Below are 10,106 nucleotides of genomic sequence, written 5' to 3' on the forward strand. Positions count from 1 at the left end.
TATATCTGCAGTTTATTTCTGCAGACAGTGTAAATTTGTTATATGTGTGAGTGTACATTCATATGTATATTTTGCAGTAACATAAAATTGAAAGGGAACAATCCTGTATAGTTCTTTCAACAGTTAGCTTTAAATTATTGATGTTTATATCTAGGGACTCTTGACAAACTGAGGGTAGTTTTAATAGTGGAGAATCAATGGTTATTAGCAGGTGAGGTAACATTAAAAATGGTGGTAGGAGGTATCTCATAGTAGGTGTTAGGTGGAAAACCCAGGGACAGAACCAGCATGTTGAAGCTATGTTGTTACATGGTAACTTGCCTATAAAATTGGATGTAGGAAAATACTGGGTGTTAAGAATGCATGGTGTTTTGAGGTAGAAACAAAAGAAAAACCGAAAAGATAAATTTGGTGTAGTATATATCTTCAACACTCAGTTTTGGGGGTTGACCTTTTTTCTTTCTTTAAGTTTTATCTGAAGACTTAGTAGAAGGAAGAAGTCCCGACATATATTGTTCACATTCTCTCATCTTTTTGGGAATGGGAGAAAATAAATCTTGAGTTTCCCAGCTTATATTAAGTAGGAGTTGTTCTTTGGGGGAAAAAAACAAACAATAAAGAAGTATCTCAATTTTTTTTTTCAAAGGAAGTTTGGTGAAAGAAAGAAAAACATCACAGGAAAGGATATAGTCTCCTACTTGTTGTCTGAGAAGTGAGGACTCCAAGGTAGACGAGGAAAGCTGGAAAACTTCCTTGTTCTTTTTGAGTCAGATCTGTGGAGCATAAATATGGGACCTACATTTCAGAGTATGGAGCATTTCCAAACTAACAAGGAAGTAAAAACTCTAAAGCACAAAATGATATTTAGAGATGTCAGTTTCATTTTTGTTTTGAATTCTTCATCATTTTTCTTTTACTTTAAAAACTGAAGGTGGGAGTGATGCTAGCAAGTTCAAAGGTCTGAGTCACCAATGTATTGAGGTGGATTCCAGGTTTGACAGAGAAAAATTTGTAAGGTTGGTCAGGCTGTGCTCTGCTTCACCTCAAAAGCTTTTAAAACCCCAAACTGGTTACCTTGGACTAAGGCATGAAATATACTTGTGTTTGTTTTTCAAGCTACTGTGTTGAAGGACAATTTGCAGATTATTATAATTCATAACAGATAAGCATACACGGATTAGTCTACTATTTGGGGATTGTGCAAATGGAAGTAAATAAAAGGACTTCTATAGTTTTTTTAAGTTAAAGCTAAATTTGCCATGTGGCTATTACCATGTGGTTTAGGTATGGTGTAAATTATATTAATGTACTTAAGCTTAAGTCATTTGTATTTAAGTTTGCCTTTCATTTATATATAGTATATAAATCATCTTTCTAAAATGTGTTGCCAAACTTTATTTGCCAACATTTATTTGGCAAAATTATCTTGAAATTGTGATTTTTCACAAGTTAAGTACCTTACACAAATGCTGTCCTGCTTTCCATCAGCTGTTTGTTTGCTGCATTTCTTTCTGTTTAAGTGCTTCAAAGTCTGATGCATTTTTTTTTCTGGAAAAAATATAGTTTTGGAGGGATCAGTTTTGAATCTCTGTACTCTATGATCTTGAGTTCCAACCTTTAAAAAAATTACTTACTTTGAAAAATTATTAGCACATAATTTAAATAGAAATTATTTTTTCAAAGAAAAATTTGATTTATCTTTTTTTTTTTTTTAGAAACTCGGCAAGGAATGAGTAGACCTATGCTAAGTCTTAAATATCAGGACATTCAGTTTCCTTTCTAAGAATGGACAAAGATTTTAAGAGTCTCATGCTCTACCGACTGAGCTAGTCGGGCACCCGCAAGATTTTATTTCATGGTCATATGACAGTAAGAAAATGCTTCAAGGCAAGGTGGGGGAAGGGATGGTTAAAGTTTAGCAACAAACAAGTCAACATGTATTTTCCTTTAGTACTTCAATGGTTCACATACTCATGTCTGAAAAGTGACATACATTTTTGGTTGGGTTACAGTTTATTGTTAGATTCACTTATCTGGATGATTTAACAGAAATAAAAGGCCGGATTGTGATGACCTGCCTGTTGATTTGGCATCTGGAAGAACAAGTTGACTCTCTGGCAGCTCCCATTGGTTGTTAGATGGTTGAAACGGTTCATTGATGGTCATATCGAGTGTTCTGAGCTGTGAAGTCATGGAGTTCCTCCACCTCCAAGAATGACTCATCTACCACTGGCTTCCAGTACATCATATAGCAGCTTGGTATGTCCAAAATTAATTTCTGCCGAATTTCTCTGGTACACATTTGTTTCATAATTTACCAAAGTGCTACTTGGGTATATAGCCTTTCTTATAGTGAGCTTATGTAATTGTTGCTTTGAGCATTGTTTTAAATGTATCTATTGAGTAACTGAACAGATTGAAATTACATATCTCAGTGTACAAGACACCATTTTAATAAAATACATGCATCAAACACTTTAAAATTCAACTGTGTTTCTTTGGCATCCAGACTTACCAACATTTATTATATGACCCTGTGAACACTAATAGAGTCAATGAATGTTTGCAAATTTCTTTTAGTAGCCAAATTCTGGCTGTTTGCAAAATTAATGTGAAGAATCTTTGAAAAAAAGTATATTATTTATTCAAATCTCTTTTATTTAATCTACAACAAAATTTGTCTCTTTTGTTTTCTTCTTCCAAAATATTTGTTGGTATATCAGACGAAAATGGTCATGATGATTTCTACTTTATTTTGCCTGTGGTATATTTCACTGCAGCCTCTCCATATATTAAAAATTTGAAACATCCCTGGCCGGTGTGACTCAGTTAGTTGGGCATCATCCGGTGCACCAGGAGGTTGCTGGTTCGATTCCTGGTCAAGGCTTGATCCCTGGTCGGAGTAAGCAGGAGGCAGCTGATGGATCAATGTTGTACTCTCACACCGATCTTTCTCTTCCCCTCTCTCTCTAAAAATCAATAAACTGTTCTTTTTTTTTTAAAGGTTAAAAATTGGAAACAGGTGTTTGGCAGTGATACTGCAGAACTTGGCATTATGCTTTTACCATAAGCCATTTTTTTAATGTCCTGTCTGACTGAATAAAATGTAGTGATTGCAGTCCATCGGCACAGGGTCTCCTCTAGAATGTGTTCCTGGAAAGTAACTTGGCAAATTTCATGGCAGCAGCGGCTGTCCTGTTTTGTTCAGACTCTGAACTTATTACTTTATCTGTTTAGCAATGAGGAGAAAATGCTTGTTGAGTCATTAATCATTAATGCTTGTTGAATGAGCAGGTTAATGCACTGAGTTACACTTTCATTAATTTTCTTAGTGGAGAAATTGATATTAGATCTTAAATATGAAGCTAAGTGTAGTGTTCAATAGTGAAGGTATGATCTCACCTCTTCTTGTGCTTCCTTAGACAATCAGGGCTTTGCAAAGTGTAAGTTCATATAAATACGGTTCAGAATCTCTTTCTGAACAAAACCTAAGAGAGCAGGGCTGCATGAGTGACTCGAATCTTGCTTCTTCAGAAGATGTGGAAGGGAAAATGAGTTTCAAGGGTCTCAAGCTATGCTCTTTTGCATATATTAGCTCACTCTTCACAACAAGGAAGGTTTTTGTTTTTTTGTTTTGTATTCCTCACTGCCTTTGATCAGATTTTTATTCAAAATTAGCTGTCCAAAGTGATTTGACCTGTATGGAATAAGCACATTTAAGTTATGCCACAGGATTCTTTTCTCTGGTGGGTTTCTGTTCTGTGGGCTTCTCAGCTGCTGGTTTCTTGGTAGCTGCAACCTCTTTTCCCACCAAAGGCTTCTGGTCATTGCATAGAGGTTTAGCTTCAACATGATTTGTGGGGAAGCATGGGACTTGGTTGGAAAACCTGTAAGGAGGAATCTCCAAAAGGTTGGAGGCCTTTAGGGGATTCTTGCCAAAGGCAGCAGACCCTGCCTTGACTTTTCCAAACAAGTCTGAGCTCTTGGGTGTTTTACTGGAATCTTTATGTTTAGACTTCAAAACGTCCTTGTTTTAAAGACACTACAGATACATGTGTTTCTCAAGGATACTTACCCTGCTGGTAGTATCTAGAGGTTAATTCTGGTTCATGCTGTTGCTACAATAAAAGCCTAAGGAGGCAGGCGAACAGGGTTGTCTGGTTCCTTTAGCCAGGCAGTCCCTTAGCCCTCTCTTTCACAGAAACGTGTGTCAGAGTAATCCATTCATCCAGCACCCAGGGTCTGCTGGTCAGCCCCAGCAATGATTCCTGGGTTATCCAGTGGATTCTTCTTCAGGACTCTGTGATGAACCTACTTGTGTGGTGTTTGGTGGGCTCTTTGGGTCTCTGGGCTTTTCAACATTCTGCTCATGTCTGTATTGGGCATCTTGTGCATGGGACGGTGGTAGTTACTCTTGAGGGAGGCAGTTTTACCCCAGGTGTCATAAGGAAAGCACCTTCAATCCAAATGCAGACTCAGCCCACATATCCACCAGGAGCAAGTTTCAAAATGTTCAGTTTGCTTACATTAAGCAGAGTAATTCCAGAGATGTTTCTGAAAGCTTTGATGATACCATTGTCCTCATTGATGATGCAAAGTCCCTGCACTAGATACAATGGTTTCTCATTTTGCCCTTGCCAGCTCTCATTCACTGAGGGGCAGAGACCTTCTTTATATCATTCCAGGCCTTAAACTTTTTAAAAAAAATTTATATATTGATTTGAGAAAGAGAAAGAGAGAGAGAGAGAGAAAAAGAGGAAGATCAATTTGCTGTTTATACATTCATTGATTGATTCTTATATGTGCCCTGACCAAAGTTCAAACCCACAACCTTGGTGTATCTAGGATGATACTCTAACCAACTGAGCTCTCAGGTCTTAAGTTTCTTTAGAAGTAAAACTACATCCTTCGTTTTCTGGTAGCCTTTAACTTTATCTTCAATCACCAAAGGAAGTTCAGCAATTTCCTCAGTATAATGACCTTTAGACATGACCAGCGGTAGGAAGGCTGAGGCAGCCAGAATTGAACAGATGGCATATTGCTTCTGTGTTGTGTTCACTCTGCAGTGCCAATGGTGCCAGATTTTGGCTGGTGCAAATGTGTGACCCCCACAACACATATTTCCAAAGCACCTTGGCCAGAATGATGAGTCCCACCACCTTGAACTCTGGGAATTCGAGCCATAGCTCAGCCAGTACCCCAAGACACAATACTGGTTTGATGACCTGCCAATTCACTGACAGACTAGGGTTGACTAGTCTTTGTGCAAGTTGGTGTGAACAAAGTTCCCAATATCTGGTTGAATGGGAGCCTTAAACACAGCAGGCAAAGTGACATTTTTGCCAGATGATTCCCCCTTTTTGGAGTACACTGATGTCAGTGGATGAGCACATGCCTTAGTGTGGAGAGAAGGCCACAGTCCTCTCAGCCCAGTGGCTTCCACAGGGAAAGCCAGGGAAACCTTTTTATCATTTTTATCCTTGAGGAAATGGGGTCTTGGAGCAGCTAATAAATAGCAAGAGCCAACCTAGACCCCTTTGACTTCAGTCTGTGTTCCTTCTATTCTATCACACCTCCTTTATATATTAGCAAAAGCAAAACCAGCTCACTACTGTCAACATCTACAGCATCCATCTGCAAAAGGATCTCTGGAGGACATGAAAAAGTTATACAGTCATGATTCAGAAACTCTACCTTGCTGGATGAACATATTAGAGGTAGCAACTGAGTGTACGCCACCTAAAGAAACTAGGATAGAGAACTAAATTATGTCCAAGCCAAATGAATACAACTCGGGAGCAAGTGTGAATGAATGGATGCAGAATGACTGCTTTAAACAGCACGAGACTTATATGGTCACTTATGGAAGCCCAGTAAGTCAGTCTATCAATGATAAGCATTTATTAAGAACCTACTCTATATGTCTGTGATGACACTGGGGTGAGTCTTGCAGGGCTTGGGGAAGGGAGTGGTAGATTATCTCCCTAGAAGAGTTTTGTCCAAGGGCAGGAAACTGAGTTACTCCAGAAGGTAGCAATATTCACCTGGATAGGTGAAGCAAAGATGTTTGCAGCAACCAATGTAACCAGTGAAGTCACACCCTTTGGTCACATGTCAAGCATAGGTTCTTTCAGGGACCAGGAGACTTAAGTCATGTCTTAGGAGGCAGGTGGCCAAAGGCAGGACTAGTTGCATATTTTTATGCAAAACAAAAATGCCAAACCCTTATTCAAAAATTATGGGGACCTATCAGGTGGCAAGACTGAGATTTTTGGCAAGGGCCCCAGGCAGCTTAGAAAGTGCAATAGAGCTCCCGAAGCTTACCACCTAACTGGAACTTGGGGGGAATCTCCCCACTGTGTATATTCAGATGTGAATTTCAACTGCAGGAAGATGTCTCCCTCACCAAGGCTCTCCTCCAGTTTCATACTAAACAAGAAAATAGCACATTCCTTGCATGTCTGTGGTTTTAATCCATGTGACCTTTCTATGAGGTAAGACCTTGGGCTGAAGGCTTTCCCACATTCACTGCACTCACAAGGTCTTTATCCAGTGTAAATTCTCTGATGTTTAATGGGCCCTGAGCTTTCCACATTCACTATAGCCATAGACTTTTCTCTAGTATGAACACTGTACAATAGGCTGGAGCTTTGGCCAAAGAATTGCCCATGTTTGTCCAGATGGCGTGGGTCAGTGGTTGAACATCAACCTATGAACCAGGAGGTCATGGTTCCATTCCCAGTCAGGGCACACGCTCCGGTTGCAGGCTCAATCCCCAGTGTGGGTCATGGAGGAGGTGGCCAATCAATGATTCTCTCTCATCATTGATGTTTCTATCTCTCCCTCTCCCTTCCTCTCTGAAATCAATAATGAAAATAAAATGAAATGAAATAAAAATAAATAAAAAGCAGCAACCTGAGGACACTGGCTATGGATTCAAACCCAGGCCTATTTCATCCTAAAGTCAGTTATTTTCCACTTCAGAAGTCAGATAAAGTTAGTAGGTTCTTATATATTAACTAGTGGCCGGGTACATGAATTCATGCACATTGAAAGGGAATTAACTAGAAGAAATATTTTAATATCTCCATTGGCCCTTTTTTATAACAGAAATGTCAACCAAATTCATGATCAACAATGACAGATCAAAACACATGCATGCGATTGGCACCAGTGAGCGCTTTATATATATCACACACTTAGCCTTTTATAGATATAGAATAAACTTGCTTAATTAGACCTGCTTTCTGATTTAGCTAAACTTTTTCCAGCCCAGAGAAGCACCCCAACTTCTCTTTCAGGTCATTGTCAGCAACACAGCAGTAAATATCAACACAAAACAGATTATTATTGTAGATCACGCAGGCAGAACAAAGGGTAAAATATTTAACTGCAGCAGTGTTTGACTATATTCTGTGCATTGAGAAAACCTGAAGTCATTTTCAAGGTCACTTTCTTACTTCTTTTCAGTTGGGTCAAGATTCTAAACTTTCTAAATCTCCATTTTTCAGCTAATGAAAGGAAAATAGGATTCCATCGATTCTCCTATCTACCTACTCCAGGACTTTCGTGAGAATCAAATGACATGAGGCATGGGAAAACGCTTCACAGACATTTGGTTAAAGTGTGAAATGTTTGCACCTGGCTATAAAGCAAGTCATGTTCCTGCGCTAAGAAACTCCAAGGAGGCTAGTCGCTAGGGAGAGGAAGCTGGGCATTGCTACATGATCATTACCCAGGACCCACATCCACCGTTTCTGGGCTGGGCTGGGCTGTGGGCCGCATTTTATGCCATGGGGTCTTGGCAGCATTGGCTGTGATTTGGTGGGCTATCACTCTAGGGTGGTGGTGGGACCTGTGTCCCAGTTGGGGGGAAGCCCGGTCCATGGTGCCGTTTCTCTGTAAATGGCCAGTGTGCATCATGGCAGCTCCTATGTTGAACGTCTGCCCCCTGATGGTCAGTGTGCATCATAGTGATGCATTGGATGGACACTTAGCATATTAGCCTTTTATATATATAGACTAGAGGCCCAGTGCACAAAAATTTGTGCACTCAGGGGGGAGGGGGTTCCCTCAGCCTGGCCTGTGCCCTCTCGCAGTCTGGGACCCGTCAGGGGATGACCACCTGCTGGCTTAGGCCTGCTCCCTGGGGGATTGGGCCTAAGATGGCAATCAGACATCCCTCTGGCAACCCAGCAGCCCATGGGGGATGTCCACTTGCCAGCAGGTAGCAGGCCTAAACTGCAGTCGGACATCCTTAGCACTGCTGAGGAGGCAGGAGAGGCTCCCACCACCACCGCTGTACTGGCAGCCAGCAGCCTGGCTTGTGGCTGAGCAGAGTTCCTCCCATGTGAGAGCGCCCTGACCACTAGAGGACAGCTCCTGCATTGAGCATCTGACCCCTGGTTGTCAGTGTGTGTCACAGTGACCAGTCATTCCCAGTCCTTCTGCTGTTAGGGTCAGTTTTCATATTACCCTTTTACTATATAGGATAGAGGCCTGGTGCACGGGTGGGGGCCGGCTGGTTTTCCCTGAAGGGTGTTTGGATCAGGGTGGGGGTCTCGCTTGGGTGCCTGGCCAGCCTGGATGAGGGGATGATGGCTGTTTGCAGCTGGTTACACCCCCTTCAGGATGGGGGTTTCCACTGGGGTGCCTGGCCAGTCTGGGTGAGGGGCTGAGGGCCGTTTTCAGGCTGGCGGGGGACTGAAGTGCCCCACTCTCCTTTTTTTCTTTTCTTTTTTATTCTGGGATTTATTTACCTTCTATAGCTGTCACTGGAGCTGAGAGCCAGCTCCAGCTCTGAGGCTGTGGCTGGCTGAAAGCAGGTATCTGGGTTTGTTTAGCTTCTATAATTGAAACTCTGTTGCCATCACTGGCACTCTAAGCTCTGAGCCTGCTGGTGGCTGAAAGCAGGTTTTTGGGTTTGTTTAGCTTCTATAATTGCAACATTGTTGCATCCAGAGCTCAGAGCTGGGCTGTGGCAGGCGGGGAACCTTGGATTCCTCCATCGCCGGGGCTACCAAGCCTCATGCTCGCTTCAGCTGCGTGACTGCCGGCTGCCATCTTTGTTGGCAGTTAATTTGCATATCCTGCTGATTAGCCAATGGGAAGTGTAGCAGAGGTATGGTTAATTATCATGTTTGTCTATTATTAGATAGGATAATTAGATGGGGAAAAACTCCAGAAGGAACCTGAGAATACTGCACCTATTCATTGGAAACCCGAAAAAAAAGAATAATTGGAAAATGTGTCAGGAGAGGACATAGTAAAAGCACACTAAGACCTAGTCCAAGACAAGACAAAATACAAAAGTTAACCAAACTTATAAACGACATTCCTGACTATATTTGTGGTTCCTACTTCTCTGTCTCTCATTCACTCCTCAATTCACTGCATTATGCCATCTGAGTCCATCACACTGATGAAACATCCATCTCAAAGGTCCACAATAACCTCAATGGACACAGTGATTCCTTTTAGTTTTTAATCTTATTTGACCTCTTTCAACACTCCTGGATCAACTCCTCTCATTGAAATAGTTTCCTCTTTCAATATCCTTATGGTTTTCCTTCTAAATATCCAGCATCTGCCTTGCAGGTGTGGCTCAGTGGTTGGGTGCCATCCCATGCAGCAAAAGGTGGCTGGTTCAATTCCTGGTCAGAGCACATGCCAGGGTTTTGGGTTGCAGGCTCAGTCCCCGGTAGGGGGCATGCAGGAGGCAAGAGGTCAATGTTTGGCTCCCACATTGATGTCTCTCTCTCCCCCTGTCTCTTCTCTTTCTAAAAAAAAATCAATGAAAAAATGAATGCTTAAAAAATATGTAAATAAATAAAGAAAGAAACAAATAAATATCCATCAGGTGCTTCTCAGTTTCTTGACCTTTGGTTGTTGGTGTTCCTAGGTCTACCTCAACTCTTTTCTCAGTGTGCATTCTCCTTGTGCAAGCCAATGCACTCCTTTTTTATTTAATTTAAATTCTTTATTGTTGAAAATATTACATATGTCTCCTTTTCTCCCACTGACCTCTCCCCAGCGCATGCCCTCACCCCCTAGTGTCTATGTCTGTTGCTTATGCTTATGCTTATCTGCATGCCTACAAGTCCTTT

At 41.4% G+C, this 10,106-nt stretch overlaps 1 pseudogene; it reads right to left on the reverse strand.

Moving 5' to 3' along the window:
* Positions 1-2,152: 2,152 nt before the first annotated feature.
* On the reverse strand, positions 2,153-6,702 carry LOC102766429 (annotated as a pseudogene).
* Between the last annotated feature and the right edge of the window lie 3,404 nt (positions 6,703-10,106).

The sequence above is a fragment of the Myotis davidii genome, unplaced genomic scaffold, assembly GCF_000327345.1.
Source record: "Myotis davidii unplaced genomic scaffold, ASM32734v1 scaffold356, whole genome shotgun sequence".
NCBI classification, from domain to species: Eukaryota; Metazoa; Chordata; class Mammalia; order Chiroptera; family Vespertilionidae; genus Myotis; species Myotis davidii.